Source organism: Pieris brassicae, chromosome 5 (assembly GCF_905147105.1).
Source record: "Pieris brassicae chromosome 5, ilPieBrab1.1, whole genome shotgun sequence".
Taxonomy (NCBI): Eukaryota; Metazoa; Arthropoda; class Insecta; order Lepidoptera; family Pieridae; genus Pieris; species Pieris brassicae.
In genome coordinates, this window is record NC_059669.1 from 10,085,482 (window position 1) to 10,096,372 (window position 10,891).

General features: G+C 33.2%; 1 long non-coding RNA gene across 1 annotated transcript; it reads left to right on the plus strand.

The window, feature by feature from the left end:
• Nucleotides 1–7,809: 7,809 nt before the first annotated feature.
• LOC123710025 lies at nt 7,810–8,589 on the plus strand. The gene is made up of 2 exons (XR_006753784.1): nt 7,810–7,966; nt 8,133–8,589. It is a non-coding gene; the product is annotated as an uncharacterized LOC123710025 (long non-coding RNA).
• The last annotated feature ends 2,302 nt before the right edge of the window (nt 8,590–10,891 follow it).

A 10,891-nucleotide genomic window follows, 5' to 3' on the forward strand; every position in this document is an offset into this window, starting at 1 on the left:
TTTAGTTTATTTTTTTTTGTTCCTGTTTAGTTATGTCTTAGTAACTGTGTATAACATGTATTTTTGCACTTCTTGCCTATCTTATGTAATTTAACATATTTTTATTCTTTATTCTGTGGTTGCCTGGAAGAGATCGATCGAAAGCGATAAGGCCACCAGTTGCCCTTCTTTTGATTTAATTATGTTAATTATTTTAAATATTGTAATGTAACGAAGTGTTAATAAATAAAATAAATAAATGCATTAATTCTTCATTACTGGAGGTTGGCCGTCAGTCTCTTGAAGTGTAATAAAACCACAATCCCGAGTTTCTGGCCTCCCTTCGATAGGGGTGTGAAGAATCCCCAGGTGTAATAGAATTCACATTTAAAAAGAAATAATTATATTTTATTTCTTTATTAATTATCTAATATCTGTTAACTGATGTTTCATTTAGTTTGGTTATATGGTTATGGTTGGTGGACTCATTTTCCGCACTAAGACTTGTAATTGGTTCGTTGTGCGTTAAGTCTTGGCTAATTTAGCCAGCCTTACTCCTTCCAGAAGCACAGAAGTGTCTCGGACACTTCAAAGGCTTCACGGAGCGAGAATTATTGTACGTTGTTTAGCCACAGCCTCGCATTCCAGCACTACGTGGGTGACTGATTCCTCTGCGCTAAAACAGCCTCTGCACAAGGGGCTATCTGTCGCGCCTAGGACAAGAAGATGTTTATTAAGGAGACAATGGCCCGTAATTGTCCCTATTATTGTTTTGAGATTGGTTCTATTTAAGCTTAGAAGACGCTTTGTCAGTTGCGGGTTGCAGTGAATTTAATTTGTTTGTTAGTCTGTGGAAAAGACGCTAGTTTTGAAGTATTTATATTTTAATTCAAATTTTATTTTTCGAACATTTTGGATTAAAGAAGTAATAGTTGTATAGTAGTTATTGCTTACAAGTAAATCTGTTGTTTCTTAAAATACATATGTCAGCAACACATTTGAGTTACATTCAACATATATATATATAACTAAAAATAAACAAATTTCTTACTTGAACAATGAGAAAGATTTTTATAGCGAGTAAAATTGGAAATTGCATAGGGAAACCTGACAACCAGTTTTCTTTCTCGTAGGCCAAGTATTAACAAGTTATAAACTAAAAATTAAAATTAATTTACTAGGATCGTATAAAGCTTTATTGTTTGAAAAGCCTTTAAACTCAAGCGGTTCTAGAATTGCTCTAACGTCTAGAATTTCTACTTCATATGTCAGTGTGTCATATATTATACAACGGTATTGTATTCCTTTGTTCTGCAACAAGTGGATATTGTTTTAGAGACTAACAATAGGAATAATTATTGTACATACTAATTATAAACTACATTCATTATTTCTTATATATTATTTCTTCATTGTGTATTTTTACGGTGGAAAACATTATTGACAAAACTGTGTCTTAGTTAAAACACCTCGTTTTCAGGCACAGTACGAACGACGAAAATTTCTTGTTTTTGTATACGTTTTGTTTGTAAATGATTGAAACCTTGATTTATTAATAAAGAAACAATGATTCTCTAACGGTTGCTTTTGGCTGTAGATTACTAAGCCAGCATTTATTTTGTAGCCAGGATTCGAACGCGAGACCTTAGTTCTGATATATTTCATTGTTGCTGCACGGTATCAATAATATTCATCCATTTTCCATTAATCCATCCAATATTTTCAACAAAGTGTGCATTGTTTGATCAGAGTCCTAATTTGATTGAATGTAAATTGTATTGTTTAGCAACTTGATTGTAGTGATTATCTATAACATTTGTATTTTTATTTATTAATAATACTAACACAACAGCAATACTCATTTATTACTTACTAATTTAATAAATATGCATCAATTATCTAAAAAATAAATAACGATTATTACCGGGTCCTTCAAGGAATGAGCGTACCAATTCTTAAAAGGGTGCTTTTAAGAATTGGTACGGTCGCGAGCGCATTGAGTGTCCAAGTAATTTGTTTTACTTTGTATTTTAGACATTGTATCAAATTTTTGTTTTTAATGTTTTATAAAATAAATAATTTAGTTTTTTTTGTATTAATATTGTGTTTTTTTTTGTTATCTCATTTTTCAGGACCCCCTTATAGGGGTTGACAGAGTTGTGGCAAAACACCCCTCAACACAAAGAGATTGTGAGCAGTTATTATTATTAAACTGTGGCACAAAATTATAGATTTTCAGCTAGTTTAAATTGAATTTGAAACTATAATAAAGGCCAACGACGTTAATAAAAGAATGGCGCCAGCATATTTTATATGCCATAGATTATAGAAGCTCGCCGCCTTGACATAGTAATAATATACTTGGATGATAAGCTTTCTGGAATTCATTATTTGATCTATAATTTTATAATGTGTATAAAGAATGCAATCATAGATGGAGTTAATAATTTCCAACACACAAATATACAGTATTTACAATATTCTTAAGCTACATAGTAATGATAGTTAATTGATAAATAGAAAAATATAACCAACCTATGCCAGTGTACCTTTAACGCTGGCAATATTTCCTCGCTGTTACGATACTTATTTGTTGACCGGGGAAAGTACTAGCTCGGGTCTTTGTTTGAATCTAGGTGTCACTTGGCTGTAATCGTTTAAAACAGCTTATAAATAACATAAAATTAGGGATAGTCGGATTGTGATGCTGGATTTACAAAAAACTAACTTCAATTATGGTTTTTAAACCTGTTATCTTTTTTTTATAGAAACGGGCCGCCGCCCATGGACACTCTTAATGTCAGAGTGCTCGCCAGTGCGTTGCCGGCCTTTTAATGTATAGAGAAAGATCTATAAAGAATATATGTGCAGGCAACCTATTGGTCATTATCAGTAACAAGAGTTTTATTTGGTTGAAAAAAACTAAAGGGCTCATTTTGGCTTCACTTCAAGCGATAATTACTAACATTTGGTTTGCGCTTCTAATTATTTACTAAATATATATGTATGTACAAACTTTAGGTTACATAAGTCGAGATTAGATAAAATAATTTCAATTCTACAGTACTGGTTCTGTATGGCATACGAAGTTCTATATTATTTACGAAGTTCCTCGAACTCGAAGTTTAGATGCAGTACACATAGTTGGGAAACTGGACGTGCTTATAAGCTTCGTTGGGCTAATTGTAATGGAATTTTGTCCTTGATCGAGAATGTTTAATGTAACTATCTAACTTAAAACGTAAAACGATTTTAGACCATCGGCACGGTATACTTAACTATAGCAACTATATCGTTACTTAATTCTTTATATTGTTTATCCATCTTTTTCATGCACACATTCACATAGATTTGTTCGTCTTTCACACACACACATTCACACAATCACCAAATATATTTATTACTTTTAACTAAAGTCGTTTTAAAACCAACAGTGTTATTTATTTTCTTAAAACATTGTTAATTAAAGAAGAGCGAAGCTTCCCTGTCTTTGACTTCCTGAAAGCCTCTATCAGAACACTGTATTTTTTTTAAAACTAAATATTGAGAATTCCTTTCTATGACAAAAACCTTTTACAATTACAATATAAACCGCTAATAACTTAATAACTAATTTGCTTTGCATTAAGGCTTCTTTGAATTAAATTTGACACAACTTAACGATGGAACTATATACGATGGAAGTCTAAAATTCGATCAAAGTAGATTAAAACCTGTTGAATTTTTATTTTATTTTATTGATAAAAGTTTTCCAACGCTCGGCACACTGATACATTGGTAAAATAACCACAAAACACAACTTGTACTGTGACAAGCACGTATAGGCAATCGTGACATACACGTAGAGATGATAAAAATATTAAACAAAACAAAAGAATTACTAATCAAAAAACTTATAATCGATTTTAAAGTGTCCCCCACACTGGACTATGGATAACTATGGATATCCAGACCCAGCTCGTTTATCAGAATGCTTTATCTGGACATCGGTGAGCTTTGACTAAAACGCGTTCTACGGAAAAGAGGGGCAAATGGAATAATGGGGTGTATCGAGAGGGTTTACTTTAAAACCCGTAAAGTTTTTAACTTTGTATACAAACTAAATGAAAATAATAGTATTGCTCAATAAATAAATAAAAGATGAAAGCAAATGTTGATCAAAATAATTAATTTTCTGGATCTGCCTCATGTTGTATTAATAACTTTATTGCTGGTCCCGACACTTGGACATACCTGTGTTTTGGTTGCTGGTCACTATTCACCCTTCCGAGGTACAAGAAAAGTAATACAAAATTATCACTTAAAAATATAAAGTAAAAGAAAAACCAAATGTACAGACAGTATTTGGATAATAAGCACATGTCAGCGTGAATGATTATATGACAATGAAACTCTCTTTCCAAAGTTTTGTACCACGCACCTACACACTCATTCATGCAAGTAGTAATACACGTCGTATAATGCTTTTTGTAAAAAATATACACAGGTATTTTTTACTTTAAAATGATTCCAAATCTTACTGTATTTCATTTTTATAATGAACAAACACCAATCCCTTTTCGAGCGGCTTGATCCCTAGGCGTTGCGTAGGGGTCTCTCTGCATCTTCTACCGCATTTATCATAGAGGATGCTCATCATCGGACGTCGAGGCAGAATAGGCCGGATCATGTCGACGTCCGTCGTTCCAGAACTGAGCGTTTTTGAAGGCGGTATAAACGCGCACCACCAGTATGTGGAACCAGCTACCCACTGAAGTATTTCCGAACCGATTCGACTGACTTCATGAAAAGATCATACCAATTCGTCAAAGGCCGACACTCGCGATTCCTCTGGCATTAAGTGTGTCCATGTGCGGCGGACCACTGAACATCAGGTGAGCCTGCTGCCCGTTTGCCCCTGTTCACCCAAACATAAATAATGGATTCATATTAAACATATATGTACATGAAACTAATAAAAACGCTTATAAATATACCGTAATACCATCTAAGCTCAGTCGTATAAGTGGACCCAATTTACGAGAACACTGTAATATACCATATGTTTATGAAAATATGTTGGTCGAGGGAAATGTCGTAAATTTGCGGCGGGTTGTAAAAGGCTTATTTAGCGCAATGATTCGGTTTTTCCGGTGGAATTTTACTTGAACGGCCTTGTGGAATATATCCCTTAAGTAGAAGTGTGCCGCGCGGTTTTAAGGTCGCCATGAATAAGTTATAAGAATTTGTGAAAAAAACTGAGATATATTTGAAAACATATTTCGTTATGTAAAACTACATTCTCGCACTGCCAAATTTCCTATCTATCTAGTCAGCTATACAAAAACTTACTGGGATCATTAAAATTTACACTAAGTTATTAAACAAAATGAAAACAATAATTAACAAGTGGCTATATGCACTAAACAATGAACGAATTAAAAGTCCAAAAATAATTTAACCATTTTTAATCACAATGCACTTACACTCTTTTACACGAGCACTCTCCACCTCCCATTCCATCAATCCCTTTCCTAACATTATCACAGTCATTCGCTTCTGGTATGTACAAAAGGCTCAACTATGTAAACCTGTATCTTTGTTTTAGTAATAAGTCTCAGTTTTCTATCTTTTCTTTATATAATATTTTAGTAGCGATTGTTAAGTTACAAATTCATTTATCCGTTGGAGAAGCGGAATACTTTGATGTACGTCTCCTCTATGTAGGTCTCCCTAGACTTAGTTCAGGGGATCCAATACAATGAACTTGTAATTGAATAAAGATAAATCTTGTCAAAATCGATTTTGTACAAGACAAGAAAAAGGTTAGGTGTATATGACTTATTTATTTGGATGAAGATTGTTGGTGGACTCAGTTCACGCACTTCCCTCACTAGGGACGTTGTGCATATTGTGTTGCGTTGGATGAGGATGATATTTATTTAATTGTACGACATCATACATAAAACAAATTTACGGTATATGTTACCAACTCTTTTATCTAAAATGTGTGACAATTTAGTTAAACAAAATGATAGTATGTAGTAAATCTTACAAAAAACATAAAAAAATTCAATTAAAATATATACAAGATTAAATAAATATACGATGTATTTTTGTTAAGCAAAAAAAATATCAGTAAAACAGCGGATTAGGTACGAGACAGGCACTTAATGATCTCTTAAAAAGTGATAAGCCCACTACCGAATATATCCAGCTCCGGATAATTACTGTTTAATCTATTATAATCGCGAATAATTAGATTTTTTATTAAAGACGATTAACAAATACCTTTTTTAGATTATCTAATGTGAGTATAGTTTTTTTTGTTTATCAGTTTTCATCGATTTTATTTCAAATGTAGCAGTTAATAGTTAGTATAGACAGGCAATAATTAAAAGAAGTTAAGACTCTCTAACTCATAGTATCAATGAAATAAAGAGACATTTAGAGAGAAGTTATCCCTTCAAATAAACGTATATAGCATGCTGGAAGTAGCTTTTAATTATATGACATAACTATATATATTTTACACATGAATTGTTGTTTCACCGGAAACGAATCTCGGACATTATGCATTGAAAAACCTAGTTGAGGTACGAAGGAATTGTTTTGAAGTTTTCAATTTTACAATGTTGCATCACTTACGTAAACTTAAATCCCGTTAAGCGGGATACATACATTTTAGAATTAATCTCGAATCTTTTTACATATAAAATCGTATAAATCCGGACGCAATTCAAGCATTTCCTTTGATAGAAAACGCTTGCGAATGTATTTAGATATTATTGTATACGCAAAGAAAATAATTTCTGTATAAAGTTAGCGTTGTTACATATAAGGTTAGAAAATTATCTGCCACCTCGTTTCGTTAAAAGTTGGTTTGTTTTTTGTTTTAGCTTAATGAATGAATGGTTATTGTAGGCTCAAGTGATTACTAAAATATGCACGTTCTAAACAAACTTTGTAGCTGTATAGATCGTCAGTAAATAAAAGGATAGATTTAGTACTTCTTTCTAGTTGTTCGTTTTCTTACAAAGTATAGGTAAAGGCTTTCTGGTAAAGTTTCAGAAAGGGTTGTAAGTAAATAATACAACGATAGTCTTAAAGTAGACGTTGACCCACGTCCTTTGGTTGCTTCGGTTATAGTTTCTTTAAGTACAAGTATGGTAATATGAAGTATAAAAGCACTAAAGTTTAACTGTGCTTTGGAGAGGATTATAAGCTTAGCTATTTCTTTCGTAGTATTTTTTTTTGGGAGTGGAGTCTGTTGTGGCCTAAAGGACCTTGACAGCTCAACTCGGACGCGGATCTCGGTTTAGGTGGTCAATCACTCGAAGGCCATTTGATGACGGGGCACCGGTGTAGACCGCGAATCGTCAACCTCATAGGCACAACGTTACGTTAGAGAATGGAAAAGGAAATACGAGCGTATAGCGCTTACATTCGTTTGTCATTGATGCATATCTGCTATTGACCAATCACTACATAGCTACTTATGTTCGCAGCAGATTAATTATTTTTATTTTCTTTTTTTGTATATTTTCTTTTACAACAACAGATGACAATCTGTTTTGGTTTTTGTATATTATTAAAGTGTTTTTTTTTTATAAAATATGTAGCTGTAAGATTACTTATAAATAAATAAACTCCTGTCTGGAAATAAGTAAAAATGTGTAATAGAGGTTGTGTAGAAATTTTAGCTGCCATGTTCATTAATTATTTTCTTTGAATTCACAGTTTTACCAAACCACTTTTGACGTCCAATCCAATACAATATTTAATATACGTATAAATTGATATAAAATTGTATTGACATTAACGTTTTTATTACAAGGCAGGAAAGTAATAAAATTTGTGGCTCAAAGGCGCGGTAATTCAATTTATTGCGAAGGCTTTAATGTTGGATTTGCGGAGTTCGAGTTATATATTCTACATGAATTATGCTTAACTCGTCTGAAAGCCTCAATGTGTATTGAAAACTTTGTGGGAATATGGATTAGTAAAGGTACTAATAATTTTGTCCTCCATACTAATATTATTAAGAAGATTGAGAAGTTGTTTTGATTCAATTGCTGTTCGAATTTAATTTATTGCTTTCAATTATCCTTCAATCAAGCTATAGAACATCGCACTATGACCTAATTAACATGTGCAATACGTATTTTTTTTAGATGATTCTACGGTTAGGTTGAGCTAACATGCCAAGCGCACTAGAAAAAATCTTGTTCAAGGAGCGAAGACGAGTAGACAAAGAAGCGTGCTCCAGGGCAGGCGAGGTCGTTACCCTGGTTAACCTGGTTAAGCCCTAAATTATGTTCATAACATGACAAAATCACTGTTATCTAGAAAAGGATACGATTCGGAAATTTCCCTTGAGAAATGTTTTAAGTGCACTTGATATTTTCTCGTTATAAAAGAATTTTCTTTTGCGATAAAAACATGCAGAAACCAGTTAAAGTTATAGTTTCCTCTAAAAGATTGTACGCAAATACTTTACTCGAGTTTAAGAAAACTTTCCTAGTAAACATTTTATGTTGAGTAAAGTAAGATTTTTCGAGATCACCCTATAGGATTAGTTTCACTACGTATTGTAATACGCAAATAGCGCTGAATAAATGAATTTCGTAATGGTGCTTTTATGTTCCGTTCCGGAAACAATTATTACTTTAAAGGCTTTGTTTTGATAGTCATCTAAATTTTTTTGATTGTATATAGAATTCTTCACAAGAATAAAAATAAACAAATATACAATTAAGTTGAAGATTAATATATTTAATTAATTAAATAATTTCGGCCAACGAAAAGTAAATATTTTAAAACAGTTTGCGCAAACATAGTACGGTTATAAAACTTTTAAAATATTTGATAACGAGCAATGTGAAATTGTGAATAACAGGGAAAGGGTCTGTTTCAGAGGAAAATTTATAGACTTACCTACCCGGAAGGACCTAGGCTGACTTAATTAGCCAGGACTTTACGCACAAGGGACCAAATGAGCGTCTAAGTGCGGAAATTGAGTCTACAATATCCTATCCCGAAATGACAGAGATAGAAATCCAGGACGTTCTAGGAAAGGAAATCACAAAGGTTTAATAAGGCTACTATACATTCAAATATTGGGTAAAGAATCGTGACAGAATTAATGTCGTATTGTCTTTTGTTAACATAGCTGTTATACATTAAGAAAAGAAAGAAGAAAAACACTTTTTGAACGGATTGAAGCTATGTATTACTATTAAAAACTTATAATTATTTACATAATTCTAAATTTTAAATTTTTTCCGACGTTTTGCGTGCTTTTCAGCGTGTTTGGTCACGCAGAATTAATGTCTAGAGGCAAATTGTCAAATAGAGTCACAACTCAATTGTTTTCTAAATATTGCATATAGCTTGAGCTTAACAAACACTTATGTTACTCCGGTAACTCATTTACGCTGTGAATGCCTTGCGATAAATATTACTTACATGGCTAATAAAGAATGTGATTTTAGCTAGTCTGCATCTACATTGTCGTCGGTCTTGTAGACACCTCTGCGTGTTTTCGTGGATCGATTTCAGTGGCTATGATTAATAAAAATTCAAACGTGTATATTAGCTACTTGTTTTAATTGAGCAAAACCTTAAGTTTCATGACGAAATTTATTAAAATTCTTCTCTAACGATTATAAATATTATTACACTACTTGATAACACACTAGTACAAACTACGTCAGACAATTAAATTTCTTTTAATTGACTGAAATCGACGGAGTACGTAAATTTCCTTAGGTGGACGATTTTTTCGCAATAGTTTATATACGGACTACACATATACATTACATACAACATAGTAGTCATCATCGCCCAATTGTCGCAGTATAGTCAGAGGCAACATCGAATATGACTAATGTACAGCTAGCTAGCCAGTGGACTGTGAAATGTGTGGTTAAATTTGGATGTATTAAATGTCAGGAGTATCTGTATATTATATGTGGTCTATGTATGAACAAGCCGTGTCGTTAACTAAATATATGAGAGGCTGAGGTATAAGAACCTAACAACCCTACGGATTCTTTAGCCCTACAGACGTATCATAAAAAAAATCAATGCCGCTACAACCTTTTTAGATGTGGGCCTCAGATTTCTGTATGTGTTTCATGATCATATGTTAATCGAATAGGCAAGTAGGTGATCAGCCTTCTGTACCTGACGCACGCCGTCGACTTTTTGGGTCTAAGGCAAGCCGGTTTCCTCACGATATTTCCTTCACCGTTCGAGCCCATGTTAAATGTGCACATAGAATGAAAGTCCATCGGTGCACAGCTGGGGATCGAACCTACGATCTCAGGGATGAGAGTCGCACGCTGAAGCCACTAGTCCAACACTGCTCTATATAACATATAAATAGTGAATATATAAATAAGTACGAGATATCTACACCAAGATACCTAAAGTAACAGAAGGAGCCCTATTGGTAGGATCAAAGGTTCATGGTGGTGGAATTATTTCAAAGCTATAGGGCAGGCTCACCATGATAATTACAAAAATTTCGCCACTTTGGTAGGGAGCGAGAAATGAAGCAATATTAAAATCTAATTTATTGTTATAAAACATCGTAAATACCACTTACTGTATTACTGAGCTGTTGGTGTATCGCCCACCGTCAGCTGTTAAGATTAAGAATAGCCACGTAAGCTGTGACAGAAGTTGGTCAATGTTCAAATTAAACTAAACAATACTGAAGTCTCTTAATGGGAAGTAAAAACATATTTTCTTGCATTATAACGGGTCCCTTTTAAAATAGATAGCGTAACAGTTACATAGTACAATTCCATTGTTTAAATATAGCTCATCCTTCATAGACAATTCATTTACGATCTCCGCCATGTGGCTGCCCGACGATTGGCTACCTCTCCATCATCTTTTAAAACACTTTTGTATAAACATTTCT